This window comes from Arvicanthis niloticus, chromosome 1 (genome assembly GCF_011762505.2).
Source record: "Arvicanthis niloticus isolate mArvNil1 chromosome 1, mArvNil1.pat.X, whole genome shotgun sequence".
NCBI classification, from domain to species: domain Eukaryota; kingdom Metazoa; phylum Chordata; class Mammalia; order Rodentia; family Muridae; genus Arvicanthis; species Arvicanthis niloticus.
Genome location: NC_047658.1, coordinates 37,035,548 through 37,057,792, shown reverse-complemented (window position 1 = coordinate 37,057,792; position 22,245 = coordinate 37,035,548). Strand labels below are relative to the sequence as shown.

At 45.8% G+C, this 22,245-nt stretch overlaps 1 protein-coding gene across 6 annotated transcripts in view; it reads right to left on the bottom strand.

The window, feature by feature from the left end:
- Positions 1-22,245, bottom strand: part of Apba2 (amyloid beta precursor protein binding family A member 2) — a 232,012-nt gene that overhangs the window by 187,591 nt on the left and 22,176 nt on the right. Inside the window, exon 1 of one of the 6 annotated variants that reach the window (XM_076935319.1) lies at positions 4,644-4,666. The exons of the other annotated variants lie outside the window; for them this stretch is intronic. The gene's annotated coding sequence lies outside the window, so the exon portion shown is untranslated. Of the gene's footprint in view, positions 1-4,643; positions 4,667-22,245 lie in introns of those variants that run through there. 6 annotated transcript variants of the gene reach the window in all.

Here is a 22,245-nt window from a genome sequence, read left to right as displayed (position 1 = left end):
CTCGGGCATGACGCCTAGTACAAGACCATGGACCAGACAACACTCATCTAAGCTGACAGCTCCACACTCTCTGAGTTCACACCTAACCAATACCTCCAAGGCACACCTAGAGGCAACTGCTTTTTTGGTGGTGCAAGCTGGGCCTCACCTCCCCTTAAAGAACCCAGCTCCAGCCACAGTCTCCCTCTCCCAGCTAGATTACCCAGCTAGGCTCCCTTCCTCCTGGGTCCATTTGAAGCAGGATCTAGCTTCAAGTAAATTCTTCTTCCACAGCCTTTCCACCCCATCCTGGCCTTGACTTCCCACACAGGCCTCCACCATGGACTCTGGCCTCAACCTCCTACCCCAGTCTCCACCTCCCAGTTTTGAGCTTCTACTTCTAGCCCAGTCCATTCTGCCTCTAGGATGTACCCATTTGTACAAACCGATGCTCCCTGTATATGTAGGACAACCACAGGTCTGCATGGGATCATGCTCACAAAACACTTATTTAAAGACAGCACAGGGATAGATGGGGAGTGACTGAAATGGGGAGTAACAGGTAGATGTTAGGGTTTAGACTTGGGACAAATGGCTGAGGTACCTATTTAACATATCAAAGCAGACTTGGCCACTAGGTTCTCCCTGCATCTTTTAGTACCAACCTGTTACAGGGCCCTCCCAGTTGGCATGACCTACCTCCTACCCTAAACTTCTCCAGCCCAGGGATTGGGCTGTCCTTCCCCCCAGTTCCCCTTCCCTATGTAATTCAGCCATTTTGGTTATCCACCCTCTTTGTACCGTTTGGTCTCCTGGCTGCTGCCTGGTTTCCCCTTCTTCCTTCTTCTTGCCTGTCTCCTCACATGACACAACTCAGTCCATTCATGTCCACTCTGGACTCTCCCAGATGTGTCTGCCTCTGGCTATGCTCTCCCACATATCTATAATAAACTTTCTCCTCCACCACACCTAGGAATAGTCATAGCCTTTCCTTTGCTTTTTCTTTCTTTCTTTCTTTCTTTTTTCATTCAGTAGAGGTCAATGGTAAATGTCACAAAGACACTTAAAACCACTGGATCAGATACTTTAAGGGATGAACCTCATGAAGATACATGAATGATAACTACCTAAAGCTGTTAGTAAAACCGCAACTGGAAGTGAGGCCCCATCCTCCTCTGTCTTCCAGAGCGCAAGTCCTCAGGATGCTTGGAAAGGCCTCTGTCTTGCTCCATGCCTTCTGGCCTTTATCCTGTCTCTTGCTCTGCCCCAGTCCTACGGAATCACTGCCATTCCTCAGCCCCACCAGGCCAGCTTCTGATAGGCACTAGCATGATTGACCTTCTAAGGGGCCCTGCAGATGCCTCTCGTGCCCCGCCCACGTATACCTGCACACCTCTGACAGTAAGGTCAGTATTTGCCACTGTCCTCACCCACTAGGACAGAAGTCCTCTGTCTTCATCTGCTGTATCCCTTGGTATGTATCCCAACATTTACAGCTGGACTTGATGGTGGCCCAGGGAGTGTGGACTCAGTGACAGGTTTAGCCCCTGGACTGAGAGTTCAGAAAAAATCAATGTTTTCTTGAGTGACTCAACTTCAAAATCTGGGAGGCTTTACTCACAACTCAATATATAGACCCCAAGATGCACTTACTCATGAATGCTCAAACCCTCCTATGTCCCAGCACTGGGACAAGATAAGCCAGAAGCCTGGAGTGTGACTTGGAAGTACAGCCACAGGCTGCATCTTGGTGGTACAGTCAAAGCCTCCTAGACCCCCAGGATCTGCTACCGTACAGGAGCCTGGCCTTGAGTGCTGAAGCGGGCTCTGCTCTCTGAATCACCATAGCCAAATGCTACAGGCCAAGCTTCCCTGGAGGGCAAGGAAGACAGCCTGTTCCTCAGAGCCACCCACACCCAGGCTATTTCCTGTTTCAACAAAGAGAGGGGCTGGTGCCTCTCTTACTGAAAAAAAACCAAAATCTCTAAAATGCCCTCCCGCCACCATGTGTCTATTCATCCTCACAGTGAGCTGGCAGGAACGGGGACATTTAAGTGACATGGGAACTCCTGGGATACAGAAGACTGTGTGCTTCCCTCTGGGTAGTGACTGCAGCCACAAGCAGAATACTGCATTGTCACTAACGCGTGCTCCATCATGGAACAGCAGAGCTGGCAATAGCCACTGCCCTGCTTTCCTCTCTAATGCCTGGTCCTCTGCACCGCCCCTCCCCCCCCCCACACCTACTTATTCACCCACTCACCCATTCATAATTCTTAAGAAACAAACAAGCAAAAACAAACAAACAAACAAACAAAAATGCTCCATCCTACCAGAATGTTCTCAAACAAATAGAACCAAGGATCCAAGAAGGATAAGAAGTGGGCAAAGGGGCACCTCCCAACCAGGAGACCTAGTGCCAATATCTCCCATTTAAGATCTCAATGTCCTGAACATATATATAAACATGAGGCAGGGATTATCACATCAGCACTGCTCCTGTCTTCTCTCCCACAATGTATGGGCCATGCCCCATATGGCAGTCACCATTGCAGTGGGCCTCGGTCACTCCTAAGCAGAGAAGAGGCCCTGGAGCCTCCATGCAAGTCCCAGCCCTGCCACTTCCTGGGCTCTGTAGTCCTGGGGATGCTTCTTAAGCTTTCTGTGTTTCCCCTCCCTCTCAGGAAATGGACAAAGGCACCTTGCCCCTCTTACAGTGCTGTGGGATGAGTCATAGAGACCTGTGCTTGTGAGGGGGGTGCCGAGAGGGGGGAGTGGGGTCTTAGGGTCAGTCTGCACCCTCCTGAACGCGCTAAAAACACCCTCTGCTGTTGCCATCGCTGTGGGGTCTGCCGTGCTGAGTAAGGGATTTAGGGACGCTCTGATGCATCACAAGGGAGCCTAAACAGTGATCAGCTGTGCACCAGCCTGCCAACCCCACAGCAGGACCCCCCAACCCTTCCCCCACGCCACAGGAAGCAGAGATGGAAAAAGGGACATGAAGAGGGTTGTCCCTAGAACAAGAGTTAATAAAACAAAGGTGTTTGCATGAAAAAGGCAAATTAGAGGAATCACACAACTCTGTCAAATGCTACACATGGAAGCCACAACATGCAACAGGGACATAAACAAATAGCATCATGTTCTATGCAGCATCAGCTGTGGCCAGCGTGGCTCAGGTAAGATGTTAAGAACAGAGGAAGCCAGGGATGTCCTGAGAAGATCAGATCACCAGCAGACCGGAAACTTGATGCTTAATTTTTTTTAAAAAAACAAATTTAAAACCAGTGAAAAGAAAGCTTAATTTTTAAAAATATCCTACATGATATGGTACTCAGGGGATTAAGCATAAGAATGGACATAATTAATGAGCTATCTGCTAAGCCGGAAGGTGGAGTTAAATTTTCCCAGAAGGCAGTGCAAACAGACACTGGGTTTCTAATGCTCCCCTGCTGTCATGGTCTTTCACTTCAGACTGAAGAAGATTAGTGAGAATCTTTGAGATTTTACCTTCTTCCTTCATATTCACTGCAAGGGGAAAAGGAGGGACAGGGAGAGATCACCAAAGAAGGCCTTAGGGACCATGCCAGCCTTTACCTGGATTCTTAAATTCAGGATTTCCCAGTTCAGAGCCAGCAGGAGAGCTTACTATCTCTGCATTTGGCAGCTTGTGCTTTTTGGTTTTGAGGTATTCTTTTTTCACTCAAAAGTATTTGGGACAACATGTTAAGTCAGCTGGCAAAGCCAACCCTGATTGAGTTCAGTCCGGGGATCCACACGGGGCCTGTGTATGAGTGTGTACGGGATATGTTATAGTATCTGCATGTGGTACGACATGATACGTGTTATGGAATGTGGCCTGTTGAATGTGGACTGGGTATGGTACATATGAGTGTGTCTGTGTGTGTGACATAATGGTGAGGTGTGTGGTGTGAGGTGCTGTGTATGTACATGTGTGCGTGTAAGTACGTAGGTGTGATGTGTTATTAGGGATAGAGAATAAGTGTGTGTGTGTGTGTGTGTGTGTGTGTGTGTGTGTGTGTGTGTGTGTGGTGTGTGGTACAGGGTATTTGATCATAGTATAGAATATCTGTCTGTGGTATGAGATATGTATCTGTGGTGTGGGATACTTGTCCGTGGTATGTGGTATTTGCCTGTGGCTGTGATGTTTATCTGTGGTATGGTGTATCTGAGCTACAAGATTGGTGTAAGGTATAGTGTATTTGTCTGTGGTATGGATTATCTGTAGCATATGGCATTTGTCTGTGGCATAGGATAAATGTCTTTGATATAGAGTCTGTCTGAAGTACGGGGTGCTTGGGATGTGAATTATCTGTAGTACGGAGTATCTGTCTGTGGTATGGAGTATCTATTTGTGGTATGGATTATCTGTCTGTGGTGTGGAGTATCTTTCTGTAGATAGTGTACATGTACTATAGATAGCAAGCCCACTGGTAGCTTGTAACATGTGACAGTGATCATCTGCACCCAAACAGGGCTTAGGATATGAAGTGCTTAATGGCCAAGTCCCAACCATTCATGCCCTTTTAGGGCACCACTTAGAGAGAAAGTGTCATGGCTTCACTCCAAGCTTCGATCATCAAGAGCTTAGCAAGGTGGAAGCAGATGAGAGACTGAGAGACCATTTGATAAAATCTCCTTACCTTTTCCTGGAGGTGGGGCAGGGGGTTGTCTAGGGTGAGTTCACAGGAAGAGCCATGCAGGCAGCTGAAGAGCTGAGGGGAGGTGACAGGTGTCTATGGCACAAGGATTGGAGTGTCTACGTAAACAGCCATGCCACCTACAAACCAGAATGGCGCATCCATAATGCAGGCCACATGAGTGTCCAGAGAAGAGCCAAGACACACCATGAGGGAAACCATGGCCCAGATGGTCCAAAGGCACCACTCATAACTAAAGCAACTGCTTCAAAGCCTCCAGAGCTGATGTTCAGGTACATAGTGTTTTTCTGCATATAGATCTTTCAAAACCTGCTTTCCTTTCAAGGGACCTAATATGATTGCAGCCAAATATGTGAGACTGAGCTGTTTTGCTGAGGTCCGAAATGACAAAGCATGAAGTGAGAGCACTGGAAGGGGAGCAAGGGGAGTTTGGGCTCGCCTTTCCTCTGTCTCCCATCTAACCATGACATGCCAGACACTGCTAACCGCAACTCCTAGAGGATTTCCAATCCTTCTGATCTCAGTGTAACCAAAAGTAAATAAGTAATTCACAGACAAGACATAATAGAAAACCCAAATCTTTTTCCAAAGTTGCCATTTCTCTAAAGAACCCTCTCAAGGCCTTCTTCATAGAGAGAGCAAAGACGCTGTGTGTGTGTGTGTGTGTGTGTGTGTGTGTGTGTGTGTGTGTGTGTGTGGTGTGTATGTGTGTGCATGTGTGTGCATGTGTGTGCATGTGTGTATATGTGTCTGTGTATGTATGTGTGTGTGTATGAGTGTGTGTGTGTGTGTCCTAGAAGGATGACATGGAACCCACTCCCTGCCACTGAAGCCCAGAAGAAGATAAAGCTTGTTTACCAAGATGTTAGACCAGAGCAAACATTAGACACAGAACAGATCATGACAAAGGGGTTTCAACTCTAAACACAAATTCTAAAACTTAGGTGGTTTTATGCTGCAACTGGTGAAATTATTCTCAAGTTCTGAAATAACAGCAGAAGCTATAAAAAAAAACAGCATTCGCTTAAAATGATGACAAGGCCTTCCCAGAGCAGGCAAAGACAGTAAGGCTCTAAAATGACCTTAACTTTGCTTGATTTGCAAATACTAAATATATTAACTTGAGCTGTTGTTGCCTATTGTATTAGCCTCCTCCTTAAAGGAAGAGAACTGACAGAATGAATCTATGTAGATAGATGATAGATAGATAGATAGATAGATAGAGAAAGGGGATTTATTCAAATGGCTTCCAGGTTATGGTCCAGGCAGCCCAACAATGACTGTCTATCAATGGAAGGTCCAAGAATTCAGTAGTTGTTCAGTCCATGAGACTGGGTGTCTCATTTGGTCTTCAGTACACACTGGGATCCTGAAGAAGTAGGCCCTAATGCCATTGAAGGAATAGACTTGCCCACAAGAACAGCTGAAGAGAGCAAGCTTCCTTCTTCCCTGCCCTTTATATAGGCTGCCAACAAAAGGTGTGGCCCAGGTTAAAGGCAGATCTTCCCAGCTCAAATATACAGATTGAAAGTGAGTCTTTCTACTTCAAATGATTTGAATAAGATAAAAATCCCTCACAGGTGTAAACCAGCTGCTTGAGCTTTCATCAATTTCAGATGTAGTCAAGTTGAACGAGAATAATCTCGTGCCTATTAATATCTGTTGAACTAAAGAGCAGAAGGATTTACTGACAAGTGGTGAACAGTTATCCCATGCCACCTCTTGTGGGTGACAAACTAGGAGGTAGAGGGCCGAGTTCCTGTAAGGAAAGCTCCCCGGGGACTTCCTCCTGGGCTGAAATCAGAGGATGGTCCATAGCGTGCTGGAGGAAGGAGTGGATAAGCCAAGGAACTGTGGACTAAACGGTCTCAGAGGTGAGACACACAGAATAGTAGTCTTGTGGTCCCCAGGGAGGTGTGGACTAGAGCAGGCCATGCCACTCCCCGGGCTACTGTGAAGACAAAGGCAGCAGGTAGCCATGGAAGCTGTGGGGTAATAAGAAGCTGGGGTGGCCACGGCAGCACACTTTAACCTCAGCTACTGAGCCACTTAATACAAGTCAACCTCCTCTAGTCAAGAAGTTCTTGCTTTAGTCTGTGTCCATATCAAATACAGACTGAATGAAAAACTGACTGAAAGAAGGAAGGAAGGAAGGAAGGAAGGAAGGAAGGAAGGAAGGAAGGAAGGAAGGAAGAATGTGCAGACATGACTGCTCCTAGGTATGGTGGAAGAGAAAGTTTATTGCAGATAAAAGGGAGAGCATAGACAGGGGTAGTTGCATTTTTGGAAAGTCCAGAGTGGACATGACCCTGAGCTGAGCCATGTGAGGAAAGGAGGGGGAGGGAAATGGGAGATGCCGGGGCCAAGAGACTGGCATAGCCAAACTGGCTGAGTTATACAGGGGCCAGAGATGCTATGAGGAGGCAAGGCCAGCTCCTGGCCTGGAGAAGTTTAGGGTATAATGAGAGTATGTCACCCAAACCCTGTAACAGGTAGGGACTGAGGGATTCAGGGAAAACCTGGAGGCCAGAGTTGGCTATACACGTCAACTAACACATTTGCGGGACCTAGGGTTTGAGACCTACCATAGACAAATGCCAGCACAGAGCATTCTGCTTTATGCATGACTGCTGGTGGTTATGTTTGTTTATCTTAATTAATTTAACACAAGTTTGTGTCATCTAGAAAGAAGGCATCTCAAAAAGTAAGGGACTGCCTCTGTCAGACTGACCTGTAGTCAAGTGTGTAGGTTAATTGATGATTGCTGTGGGTGGGGCCACCCCTGGACAGGTGGTCCTGGGTTGTATAAGATAGGTAGCAGAGACAATCAGTAAACAATGTTCCTCCATAACCTTGAGTTTCTGCCTTGGCTTCCCTCAATGGACTTTGACCCTGGATACATGACCCAAATAAACCATTTCTTCCCCAAGTTGCTTTTGATCATGGTCTTTATCACAGTAATGGAAACCTAACTAAGAAAATAGCAAAACCCAATAGCCCCTGTCCCAGACTGCACTGGTTTACATACCTAGAATACCAGAATACAAACTGGCTATAGCTTGCCCATCAGGGGCCTGGCACATGGTAGGTATTCAACAAACATTTTCTAAGTGACAAGAGAATGCCATGGCTTTAATCTTTTCCTTGTAGTTTAAAGTAAACATCCAAGGTCTCAAGGCACCATCCAGGGAAAGGCTCAGGGAACAAGCATCAAGGTCTAGAGACAACGCAGGGACTTGAGAGGAGGCTTCCCAACCCTTTGAAGCCCTACAAGAAACAAGCTCACTCCTCTCATGTCTCCCTGGGACAGGAAGAAGAAAAGAAAGAACAGCCTGGGAATATCATAAAGCTTGAGCTAAGGGGTCCCACAGACTAACCCAGACTGTGTGTGCCCTTCTACTCAGTCCTGTGAAAGTTGAGAGGCCAGGAATGAGGCTTCGATGGACATCAGAAAGTTCTACAGGCTACATGCAGATCCCAAATCCAAGATCTAGTCCTGCAAAGAGACAAAGCTAGTCATCACTCATCCAAGGACAAGGAAACCCCTCCCCAGCTCCCACAGTTAAGATTCAAAGCAGGGAAGGACAGGCCTGAGCGTTCCCTGTGCTTCCTACTGTAAGATCATCTCAGAAACAGAAATTCTCTCCTCTGCTCTGCCCATGAAACAGCCTGGGCTCACGTGCCACAGGATGTGCAGGAGGAAGGCATCGCTGAGACCCAAGTATTAATGCTGCATACACTTTCAGGACTTCCAGCCAGCAGCAAAAGTTACTAAAATATGGTCCCCTTAAACTCACTTCAGAGAAGTCAAACATCTCAAGCAAGTACATTATTACAGAGCATTGTTACAAAATTAATAACAAAACTCGGCATGATGGTGCACAGGTGTAATCCCAGCACTCAGGCAGGAGGATATCCACTTTGAGGCCAGTCTGGGCTAAGTAGCAAGATCTTATCTTTGAAAATCAATTTAAATAAATATAGCAAGAGAAGAAAACAGAAAGTTTTTTTTTTAATCACTATATTGGATTTCAGAAATGCTTATAAAAACCTCTTTTAAAATAACAAATTCTCTCTTTGCACACACCTAGAGACTCTAAGTGATGTCTGATCTGCTAGTGCAGATCCACACCCTCATTGCTTAGAAGGGCCACCCCAGGAGCACATCCATCTCCATCTCTCCACCACGCAAACGGAAAGGAACCTGTGATCTCTGCCCCTCATCAAGCTGCTGCTGTTCTGATTAGGCTCAGAACACCTCCAGAAAGCCTCAGACAAGAGAAGGGACTGTCCCCAAGGCCATGTTGTACTGTGTGTCGGCGGTGAGGGACCCACTGCAGGCTACGGCTTTTTTAAATGCTACTCATCAGCAAATGTCTCCATCAATGTGTATTTAATTTAAATGGTCCGTTAAAATGAGGAGAGAAAGGGAGTCCACACAGAGCTCCAGAGAAAACAAGGCAATATTGTTCATGGCAGAGATGTACATGGGTTTGGGGGGGAAGAAGGGGGTGCATTAAATTAAACTTCTCCCTCTGTGGCACCTCCATAACTTCACTGGGTCTGAGCACCTTATCTCCACCAGGCAGGGTGGCAGACAAGCTCGAGCCATAGGCGCTCACCCCAGTGTGGGTAAGTGACAAACGGATTTGTTCTGGAGACCCAAAATGATGCAGGGCTGGTGGCTGTGTCTCTTCTTGCCCAGATTCTGTGCACATGAGCAAAGGGACAGGAAGGTAGCCAGTGAAGTCCAAGCTACTGGAGCCTGGGCTCCCCTGGAGCACAGCAGACTCCTGCCACAGCTCCAGGGCCACTGAGAACATGCTGCAGCCAGTCAGCCTCTGCCGAAGTCAGAGCTGAAACCTCCTCTGCTTGAGGTTCTCTTTAAGCATCGACTTACCAGTGTTTCTTATGACAAAACCTAGATGCTCTTATAGAAATGCTCTTTCTCTCTAAAAGGCACAGAATGTAAAATGTTTTGTGATGTTGATTTTTTCAAGAAGCTGGATGACACTGAAATTTTTACCCTAAACCCAAGACTTTTAAATTCTGAAATGCTGAATTTCAAGTAATAATGGATCCCATTTTACAGAAGGCAAACTACCTTGAGTGACATCTGGCAACTGACAGGAAACAAACTTGAAACAGATGTGACTACACAGACAAACCAGAAAGGAAAAAAAAAAATCACTGTTATTCAGTAGGATTCCTGAATGTTCCAGAACTCAGCTGTGGGTCCTATGAAGGCAATGTGCCCTTTTCCAAAAGGCCAGTCTTGAGAAGCATAGTAGGATTCTCACAGCTGATCCAGACTTCACGGTCTAAGCACTGAGCATGCAGAAGGCTATGTGGCAACCGCCTTCCTCAGCACCCTCCATAGGCAGAAACATTTCCAATCCTTAGACCAGTGTTTCTCAATCTGTGTGTTGGGACCCCTCTGGGAGTCTAAGAATCCTTTCATAGGGGATCACATATCAGATATCCTACATATCAGATATTTACATTACAATTCATAACACTAGCAAAATTACAGTTATGAAGTAGCAACAAAAATAATTTTATGATGGGGGGTCACCACAATATTAAAGGGTCATGGCATTAAGAAGGTTGTTGACAAAGCAGTTACCTTAAAACACACCACACCTGTTGTGGGCAGCACCTCCAATGCCTGCCTGCCACATCTATCGGGAAAGGCTGTGCCAAACCCATGGCCCCTGCCATTACTGGCACCTTCCTTCCTGCCTGGTGTCATTGGCCATCTTCCACTGTGACTGCTTTCTTGTCTTGCCTGTCTACAGATGGACACCCCAACTCAGCTTTACCGAGAGACCTGAGAAGCAAGTCTGACAGATGGCCACTCACTTGTGCATGGTCCCAAAGAACTAAGACAATCATCTTCTTCAGACTGAAATGACTTGGTGCCACAAGACCATCTCCTGCAGATGACATCACCCATTCTGGGTTTCCCAGCCCACAGCTGCAATCTTGCGTATCACTCCCCATTTTAATTCCTCTCCTGGTAGTTCCCAGAATTCAAAACACATTCGGCTCTGTTCCTGGATATGTCAACTGCAGGGAGTGTTTACCAACGTCCACATCTGACAAGGGAGCTTCAAAGGCACAGACCTCATGAGCCCTGCTGTGGTGTGATCATGTGGTCATGGCCACACCTTCTCTTGTCAATACGGCTTTCTATTGTTTCCAAGAATTTGAGAAGGACTGAATGCTTCCAGAGGCCCATTCAGTTCTGAACACACAGCTACATTCATCTGAAAGCCTGGAAGCACCCAGCCTCCAGGATGGATACAGACTCTTCTCTCTGAACAAGCCCTGTCTTTGCACTCCACTATCCCAGTGTAGGAGCTGTCATTAACACACACCACGCTGCTGTTCTTTGAGGGACTGACTTTGGGGCTTATCTGCACCCTTTGCATGCAGCACAGACTCGGATGTTCATGGGAGTCACTGTTCAGATACGAAAAGGAACAAATACTCCACTCTGCCCTCTCCAGCCACAGAGACTGCCTCTGCAGAAATCACAAGCACCAAAGGTTTATGCCCTCTCTTGTTTCTCAGTCACTTTTTACGACCGGAGATGCTTCTAGTACACAGCAGATAAATAAGTTAACGAACAGTAGCACATACATAAAAATGAAATAGTATTCAACCTTAAACTGGGAAAGCCAGATAGCAATTAGGAGTTATTATAAATAGTAATGTACATAATTTTACTGTACATCTCAAAGGGCTAGAAGGGTTTTTCAAAGTTTTTGTCACAAAGAAATCATATTTGTTTGAGAAAATATATGTTTAGCCTGATTTAAATCTTATACAAAGTATACATGTATCTAAACACTACATAGTACTTTATATACATAGTTTCTGTTTGTAAAGGTATCACTTAAAATACAAATGTAATAGCTTTTATGTATCAGTTAAAAGTAAATGTACATAGAAGGAAAAACAGTCTGGCACAGGTACAATAGGCATAAACTTTGAGGACATCATGTTAAAGGAAATGAGCCAAGCAGAAAATGGCAGACACTGTTTGAGTCTACCTGAAATGCGGAGAAATGTCAGATTCATAGAGACAGAGGTGAAAGAGTAGCTGCTTGGGACTGGAGAGGAATGAACAGTTATGACTGGAAGGGTAAGGTGAAATGTTCTGCAGGGATGGGAGCAACTTCCACACAGCAGGAAGAAGGCATTTTTATGCATTAGACTCCCAGATAAAAAATGTATCAGATGGTGTGGTTCATGCTACATGTATTTTACCGTAAGTTTTTTTTTAACTAAGAAAAATAACGATATTCTTGATGAAAGAACAGAAGAGAGCCACATCAGTCAGCTCATTCCTGAGCACGGAGTGACCGTGAGCCTGGAACAGCCAAAGGGAAAATTACACAGATGAGGAATAAGACCTCAGAGGACCAACAGTGAGAGCCACAGGAAGAGACTACAGAATGAGATCTGAGGAACACAGGGAACCTTCTCAGCTAGATTGTAAGTGAACAGGTGGTACCAGACCAGGCACCTGGCCTGTCACACCAACCAATAATGGACCCAAGCCCATACCCTCAGGTACTTCACAGAAGTCACAGGACATAGGAGAATGTTGCCACCAATGACAAGGTAAAAATTTTTAACAGCATGAAAAGTTTGTTCAATTGCATGCATGCATGTTTGCTTGCTTGTCCAGTGCTGTGAAGTGGTCCCTAGTCCCTGAAAATGCTGGATAATGCTGAAAATGCTTCTCCACAGAGAAGCACCCCTGAGCCCTCAAAGGACAGTTTTGAAAGAGACTTTAGAAAGTCTTGTTTCTCATTTAAGTCAAAAGCCCAAGTTCTGACATTCGGGCAGACTCCTTGAGAACTGATTTAAACAGAGGCACAACATCTGTACCTACCCATTTGGTGAAAAGCAGACCAAGGCTACAAGGAGTCCCTGAGGCTCTCAGACTTAAGCTGAGAGATAGCCCTTCATTCCCCAAACATTCTGAGCCACACTGGCAGAAGGCACCCAAATCTTTACTCCACACTTCCTAAGCACTAATCTCCTGATGGTAAGACAGCCATAAACACACATCATTTAAATGCTGAGACACGTCAAAGAGCCCCGTGCCTGGCTCTCCTCCCTGACCCTTCATCCAGGAAGCATCTTCACAACTCAGAAGCCCATGGACCCTGCAGCAGAGCAAGTCTGACTTGGATACAACATGTCCTCAGTCGTGTAAAAGGCACACTAAAGGCCACTTGGGTCCTGAGATCAGATGCAGGGCTCCTCCTCTGCCCCAAGCGTCCTGGACTGTGGCCGGCCCATTTGACCGTGGTCCTAGGAGATGAGTCAGGATCCACCCAGGCCACCATGGGGCCAGAACTGTATGGCAGGCTTCGGCTAAGCAGTTCTCATTAAATGGGAGAAAAGTGGGCTATTGTGAGAAGAGTCACACAAAGGCAGCTAAAGGCTGTCACAGTGCAGTCATTCGAAATAAAACCTATCCCATTAGGAACGCTGCAACGGCAGCCCATTTCCAGTACTGTGCTCCGGGTCAGCCCAGCTGTCAGAAGATAAGGGTTTCAAATTGAAAATCAAAGAGCCACTGCACAGCTTTAGACAAAGGAAATGATGTGCATGTGGGCAGATGTTAAATTCACCCACAAGAAGGGCTGCCCAAGAGGAGCATCAGGATCCCTAATAGAAGTCCGTCCTGATTTCTCACCTTCATGCAATGTTCAAGCACAGGAGGGCCAGTCCTGTGTTCCTGACTGTGCTGTGCTGGCTGAATCCCTGCTCAAAACAGTGCTGTCTCCCCAGTTCAAGGATGACTGACAGCCAACACTGTCACAAAACACCACCCCATTTTCAGCATTTGCCCTACAATTCTAGAACCCAACCCCAAATCGGAAGGAAGGGATTAAATGAAGCAGATCTCACATTCGGCTGGACAAGGAATTATCCCCATTAGAAGGATGGGAGGAACCTGCCAACCCTTCGTGTCAGTCATCTGGATTGGGCCACCAGGAAAGTCGAATGGTTCCAGAAGACACCAAGCAATGTATAGAACCCTCAGGCGAAAGTGCACAGGAAACAAAGCATATTCCTACTTAGCCAAGGAATGTACTAACCACAGTTTCTGTTGCAAGTTTCAGAGCTTGAACAAGAGCTCAGGGTCAGTCTGGGTAACCCAGAATTATTTAAATGGAGGGGTGTGGCTTAACGCTAGAAAGCTAGCTTGCCTAGCACATGGAAGGCCTTAAGTTTGATTCTTTGAATCAAAAGACAGAGATGAATGGGGGAGGGGAGGAAGAGACAGGGAAGGAGGGGGAGGAAGGAAGAAAGGGGAAAAATAAGAAGAAAAAAAAAAAAAAAAAAAAAAAAAAAAAAACCTATGCAGAGCTTTAGGAAGTCTGAGCTCCAAGACTCTCGGCCTGCAGACAGGTGCCTGCAGGTACCCAACAGACAACAGACAACAATCCACAATCCCAGCAGCCAACAGTACTACAGAAGGGTACCCTGCTTAGGCTACTGTCCATAGATGGCTCCATGACACACTCCCCTTCCTTTTTTTTTGTGGCATTTTAGCTACATGAGATCAACCTTGGGTGTGTATGTGTGTGTGTGGGGGGGGGGTGGATAAGAAGGGTTGGGGAGATGAATGGGATTTGGGCTGCGTGGCATGAAATTCACAAAGAATCAATCTAAAAAGTTTAAAAATAATCTCACTTCATTTGAAAATAGGCCATTCTGAATGGATAGAGAAAACGTGGTACATCTACACAATAGAAGTCTATTCAGCTATTAAAAAGAAAGACACCATGAATTTTGCAGGCAGGTGGATGGAACTTGAGGATATTATCCTGAGTGAGGTAAACCAATCTCAAAAGGACATGCATGGTATATACTCACTTATAAGTGGATATTAGCCATAAAATACAAGAAACCCATGCTGCACGCCACAGACCCAATGAAGCTAAACAGGAAGACAGGAACAAGCGAGGATGCTTGAGTCTCACTTAGAAGGAGAAATAAAATAGTTATAAGAGTCAGATTGAGAAGGGGAACAGGATGGGAGAAGGGATGGAAAGGAGAATGAGGGGGGGTTGGGATCAGGTGTAGGGAGGGACAGGAGAGATGGCCAAATGGCCATGTGAATGAATAGAAATCTACAACTGAGGGGGTAGGAAGGTGGGGGGCACATCTCCAGGATGAAGCAGAGACCTTGGATAAGGGGGACACCCAAGAATGAATGAGGATGACCTTATAGCACTGGGATATTGGGGACCTGAAAAGGCCACCTCCTATGGCCAGACAGGAACCCCAATGGAGCAATAGGAACATGAATCCACGCACAAAACTTTCCACCCAAAATTTATCCTGTCTACAAGAAATACAGGCACAGGGGATGGAGCAGAGACTGAGGGAATGGCCAACCAATAACTGATCCAACTTGAGACCCGTCCCATGGGCAAGCACCAATCCCTGACACACTATTAATTAAACTCTGTTCTGCTTGAAGATAGGAGTCTAGCATGGCTGTCCTCTGAGAGGCTCCATCCAGAAGCTGACTCAGACAGATGCAGACACCCACACAAAAAAGTGGGTGGAGCTTGGGGACTCATATGGGAGAATAGGAGAAAGGATTGCGGGCCCCAAAGGGCATAGGAACTCCACAGGAAGACCAACAGAGTCAACTAACCTGGACCCTTGGGGCTTTCAGAGACTGAGCCAGCAGCCAAAGAACATACATACCTAGACCTCCCACACATACATAGCAGATGTGTGTACCTTAGTCTTCATATGGGTCCCGAACAACTGGAAGTTGGGGATGGCCATCCCAAAAGCTGTTGCCTGTATGTGAGATATGTTCTTCTAGCTGGGCCGCCTTGTCTGGCCTCAGTGGGAGAGAATGTGCCTAGCCTCACAGACTTGATGTGCTGGGGCTGGGGGGGGGGGGGGCGGGGGTGTTACATGGCAGAGGGGCCCATCCACTCAAAGAAAAAGGGGGTGGAAGGATTGTGGGAGGGGATGACCAGGAAGGTGGCAGTAAGTGGGATATAAAGTGAATAAGTAAAAATAACAACAACAACAATAATAGGAAGAAAATAGGCCACTCTGAAAATCACATTAAGAGGTGGCCAAATTGGTCTAGTACATATATTTTAACCCACAGTCAACTTCTTCTTATGGCCCATTCCCAAAGTCAAGTATATTGCCTGCCTCCTTGGAAGCATTCAATTGGTTTCCAATGTGATCCTACTACTTAATGGTTAGGATCAGGCCCTGGAGTCAGGGGGGATCAGTACTCCTGACTGACCCCTAACACCAGAGATGTCCCCTAAAGCCTTCCACATTCCAGAAGCCAGCTCTGCCCATGTGCACTTCTGGCTCTGGCTCTGGACTGCCCTCAGGCAGCATGATCCTCTTGCTGGCTGCCCTCCATAAAGCTGGCCAAGCTTGGCCTCAGTTGGCTGGAGATAGCCTGGACTATTCTTCTCCTACCCTCACCCCTATCCCAACATCCTCCCTGTAAGCAGAGGAATCCAAACTCAACAAGATGAAAAATTAAGCATCCAATAGGATAGTACAATAAGCTAATTTCCAGTAGACAAAATTTTGATAAAATAAAAGCCCCAAGCTCCAAGCCCATACCTCCAGGCCAGCGTCCTCTCCTTTCCATCAGACTTCTGACACAGTGAGTTTAGACCATGCAGTAGGAAGATTAATCCCATATTTGCCCAGCAGTGGGCAGCACAGAGCCAGGTGTCCCTATTGATCCCCACTAATTGGAAGATGTTAATTTAAAACAATACCCACCAACAAGCCCCCAAGGGACCAAGCACCGATACTGCCATCCTAAAGAGACCTTAGTAGGCTTGACTAGGTTGGCTAGTTAATTTCATTAAATGATACTCTTCTTTACAAACACATGGAGAGGGGCTGGAGAGGTGGCTCAGCAGTTAAGAGCACTGGCTGCTCTTTCAGAGGAGTAGTGTTCAATTCTCCACGCCCACATAGAGACTCATAACCATCTGATATCCAGGTTCCATAGACTCCAACACCGTCTTCTGGCCTCCTCGAGTCCCAGACATGCATGCAGGCAAAATGTCCATATACATAAAAATTTTTACAAGCAAGTATCAAAAGGCTAGAACACCCAAAAGAAAGGCCAGAGTAGACAAGTGAGTCCTAAGCCAATTAAATGTTGTCTTCTAAGAGTTGCCTTGGTCATGATATCTGTTCATAGAAGTTATACCCTACCCAAGACAGTGACCAGTCTCCATATGTAAAAGCCAGCAGGCTTTTAATGACTTGTATAATCAGTTAGAAAATGGGGTGAGGGACTGGGATGATCCCAGTGACAGCAGCAACAGGAGTCTTGCAATTGAAATGGAAATCTACCCAGAGATGTGACAACTGTTTAACAATCAAAACAGCAAAGCCCTAGTGAAGGGTATAAAGAAATCAAGAGATCCAGACAAAGAGAAAAATGAAAGAAGGCATCTCTTCTGCCATGCATCAACCTACAGAGCCATCCCAGTTGAGATCCCAAGGAGGCTGGAGATGAAGTAACTTACTCTCGTTTATCTGTCAATTTTTCGACAAAGACTATGGAAGCTTGGAAGCTGCCAGATTCACAAGGGGCTTCCCCAGGTTATATGAACAGTAAGAACTGTTGTTAAGGGGAAACACACCCATTAAGCCAACTCCTTTCAACAGGACTCAGGTCCCAGAAGTCCATACACATGTTGGGGTGGCCTTTTCAGTGATACACCTGCCTTTCAGTAACCCATGCTGCTTAAATAACCCCAATAAGCTCCTTGGTTCACTCAGCTAGACTTGGGTAGGTTCATCTCTTTGGTCTGCCATGGGTGTTCCTCTGAGGTGAACAGACATTGTTCACATCTCCCCAGGAAAAGCCACACAAAAGAAAGTTTGGGTGGAAACTTTCTTGGGAGGGTGGAAAGAGAAGAAAGCCAAAGAGATCACGACTCTAAGATAACAAAGCAGTCCTGTGCTTACAAGACATTTCTGTGAACATATAAGCTACGGTGTGACCATTAAATTCTGATATAGTCAACCACATATACATCCTGGGGTCTCCATCCTAACACCCCTCCCAAATCCCTGGCAAGTTCTAGAGATGCCCCTCCCCATGCAGACTATTTCTTCTCTCCCTACACTGATCCTCCCCCACCCCGTTCCCTTCCCTAACCCCTCTCCTACCCAATTCCCACCCTCCTTCCACCTCTAATATCTATTTTATTTCCCCTTCTGAGAAATATTTAACCATTCTTCCTTGGGCCCTCCTTGTTATTTGGCTCCTTTTGGTCTGTGGATTGTAGCTCGGTTATCCTGTACTTTATAGCTAAGATCCACTTATTAAGTGAGTACATACTATGCATATCCTTTTGGGTCTGGGTTACCTGACTCAGGATATTTTCTAGTTTCAACCATATAAAATTCATGTCCTTGTTTTTAATAGCTGGTATTTCACTGTGTAAATGAACCACGGTTTCTTTATCCATCCTTCAGTTGAGAGATATCTAGTACCCTTGGGGAATCCCAGAGACTGAACCATCAACCAAAGAGCAAGCTTGGACTGAACCTAGGTCCCCTGCACATATGTAGCAGATGTGCAGCTTGGTCTTCATGTGGGTCCCCCAATAACTGGAGCAGGTGCTGTCCCTGAATCTTTTACCAGTCTGTAGATCCCATTCCCCTAACTGCACCCCCTTGTCTGGCCTCAGTGGGAGAGGATATAACTAGTCCTGCAGCGACTTGAGGTGCTGGGAAGGGGTGATACCCAAGGGGGCTCCCCCTTCTCAGAAGAAAAGGGGAGGGGGAGTGGGGAAAGGATCTGTGTGAGGAGGTACTGGGAGGAGAGGGGGCTGATATTGGGATATAAAGTGAATAAATAATTGAGTTAATAAAAAAAAATCTGATATAGTAATGTCACAACTACCTCAGGGAGGGCACCCGTGGTGGTCTTACAAGGAAAGTCACAGCAACGCTAACAGCTGATATTTTCATAAGAATAAACAAATAAAGCAAAGAGAAGAATCTACACATGCGGAGAAATAACCCAAAACACCTCAACAACTAATAACTGCGGATGCTGTAACGATTAACACTGTGAATGTAGTGAGAATTGTGGTTTCTTTTAAAACACAGAAATGTTGTACGAATACGTTTTTGTTTTAATCCCAAGTGTGGGATATGGGGCTGCTTTACATTGTCTAGAGCAGCAGACTATGATTTGCCTCGTGCTCTGGCAGGGGCATGATTTTCCCAACCACCGATAGTTTCTGCAAGTGTATGACATTCAGAATTCTGGGGGCTCTTGCGAGAGAGTATAAATCCTAGAGCCTGAGGGAGACGGTGGCTGCTGCTGCTGCTGCTCCTGCTGCTCCTGCTGCTCCTGCTGCTCCTGCTGCTCCTGCTGCTCCTGCTGCTCCTGCTGCTCCTGCTGCTGCTCCTGCTGCTCCTGCTGCTCCTGCTGCTCCTGCTGCTCCTGCTGCTCCTGCTGCTCCTGCTGCTCCTGCTAGTAGTTGCAGTGGTGTTTCTGGTTGTTTTTATTCAAATGGTCATGCACAAAGACCCAAGAAGAAGAATTTGGATATCATGGTGAAGATCAAACTTGCCCCTAGGAACTCGATGCCCCTAATCAGAAGAAAATAGTCTACCAATATTGATGCCCCTTTCCCCTCTAGCCTTCTTTCTCTCCTACCTAGTGTTGGGAGGTGGAATAAAGAAGGAATAAGGGTAGAAAGAAAAAGAACGAATACATTAGCAAAAAGTCTAGCTACAGTGAACCTGAAGGATCTGGAATCACAGAGTAGACTAGGCACCTGGCAGGCATATCTGTAAGAGATTTATCTTGATTAGTTAATAGAAGCTGCAGATTTACCCATTGTTGTCAGGCATCATCCCACAACTTGGGGTCCCAGATGGAATGCAAAGGAAAATATAAACTGAACATCGGCAGTCATCTTCCTCTGAGCTCCCACAGCGATGCAATGCGATCTGCTGCCTCAAGCTCCTGCCACCGTGATGGAGGGTACCATCAAAGTATGAACAAAAGTGAGCCCTCTCACCCTTGTGTGCCTTTGTGTTTTATTTCTGTATTTTATCACAATATAAAGAGTAACCAATACTCACATTCTACATGTTCAAGCCCTTGGGTTATCTAACAAAGCTACATCTTGAAGAGGGAGGACTGGGGGTATCTCAATGATAGAGTGCATGCTTAGTTTACATGAGACCCTGGATTCAACCCCTATCAACAAAAGGGAGAAAAAGATATCAAAACAGAGATATAAAGATGGCTCATTAATAATTAACATTGGAAAACAGAATGTCAATGTGAAAACTACATCTTCAATTCACACTATATCTAAAAATATACTGCAGATGGGCAAAAGAAAGTGCATATGTAGAAGCATTGGGTATAAAAAAGAAAGGCGGTCTAATACACCTGTTGACACCAGCACTCTGGAGGTAAAGACTGGAGGGTTGAGAGTTCAAGTTCATCTCTGTGACAAAAACAGTTCAAGACCAACCTGGCCTACAGGAGACCCTGTCTTAAAATAAAAATAAATGAAAATAAGAACGGAGAGTGTTTATCTGCACTTAAGGTAAGGATGTCTTTTCTATAAGGAAATTCAGGAGCCATCAAAGAAAACCTTGATATTGAATAGCATAAAAATTCTGAGTTTTTGCTATTGTCACCAAACAGACTTGAAGAACACAGAGACATCTGCGAGAAAATACCTACAATGTCTATGACAAATGAGAAATAGCCCTGGTATGATAAACACACCAGTAGGTCAATGGGAAAACCCTGAGCAGATCAGCAGAGAAACAGGCAACAACAGCTAAAGAAGAAATTCAAATTATTATCAAGTACAGGAATCTGGCTTGTGATTGTTCACCATCTGTGCTCTATTTAAACATTTAAACAACTCTACGTATAGTTGAATGAGAGTGTATGTGCATGCATGGGAATTCTAGCCAGAGGGTGGAGTTGAGCTTCCTCTCCTACCACTTTCTACCTTAGTCCTTCGAGGCAGGGTCTCTCCAGACTATACCTGGAGCTAGGCTAGCTAGAGCAAGCCCCAGCAATCCTCTTGCCTTTCTCTGTTCCCAGATGCTGTGGTTACATGTGCACTGAGTGATGCTTGGCTTTTTATGGGTGGGGGACAGGAGAGAGATCCAAACTCAGACCCTCATGGTTGAGCATGAAGCACCCTTTCTCACAAAGCCTTATCTTTGGCCCTTATTCATAATTTTAAAAGTAGCACAGTGAAATACAAAAAAAACAAACAAAAAAAACAACTTTATTTGGGGGGTATATACACCAAGACCTCCAAGGGATGCCTAAGCCACTGTCAACACTGTTTCTTATGTGCCTAATGACAAGAGTCAAACTTACAAATTGGGCACAGAAAGAGCTAATAATGAACCAGAACAATTACAACACTCTTCTAAAATGTTACATGAATATTCTATCTCATCTCCATCTACGTCTCCTTCTCGGATGCAGATAGATATTTCTATTTTAGGACCACAGGTGACCATGGGTAACTTGAAACCACAGACTGAGAACTACAGATGAGTGACCACTGCAAGGCTATAACCGGATGTTCACATGCTCAGTGGAGCTACAGACTGATACGTTCACCAGCAACAAGGCCATGCAGCCACAGACACAGCCAGCATCACTTACAATTATCACCACGAAGCCAGGTGTGGTAGTAGATGTTTGCCATCCCAGGCCTGGAGGTGGAGGCAAATTGATCCCTAGAGCTTGTGATTCAGCCAGCAGAACCCAGTCCTAGCTAGCAAGCTCTGAACCAGGGGACCCCGCCTAGAATGTGGTGGGCAACTCCTAAGATATGATACTCTGGCCTCCATACAAATGCAAACACACATGCATGCATCTGCACACATGTGAACATACACATATGCTTGCACACATAACATGCCTGCACATACACTTCCTATTCACATCTGATGCTCAGCCTCCCCACCCAGCAAAGCAGAGCCTTGCTGTGCAAGCCCACCAGTGGCTATGGAGGACACTGCTGTGACACTGCACTCCATCCCTGCCTTCAAGGACAGGAAACAGTAACTGCTCTAGAGTTCAGTAAGTCCACGGTCATCTCTTGCACAAGTATTGGAATCCATGTTGCTCCTTGTACAACTGACAAGGGACAACAACATGTCAGACACGTTGCTCCAGATGAGGCTGCATCTACAGAGACATCACAGTCTCTAAATGGGGTACGACCCCTTCTCTAAATGCTCAGTGTCCCAGAGGTGGTACAGCATTCCGAGTGTTTCAGATCTGGGAATATTTGCTGAGGTATATCTTGTGGTTATGACCCAAGTTTAAACGAAAAAGCCATGCTCTGTATGGAGCTACATGAACTCTAAAAATACTCTTATCTGTGTACAGTTTTATTTGGTATGTAAAAGACTTTTGTGTGTGACATGAGATTTATATACAGAAAGAGAGTTGGAATTTTCCACTTGCAACATCATATTGCTCAGAAAGTTTCAGGTTTTGAACCATTCAGAAGAG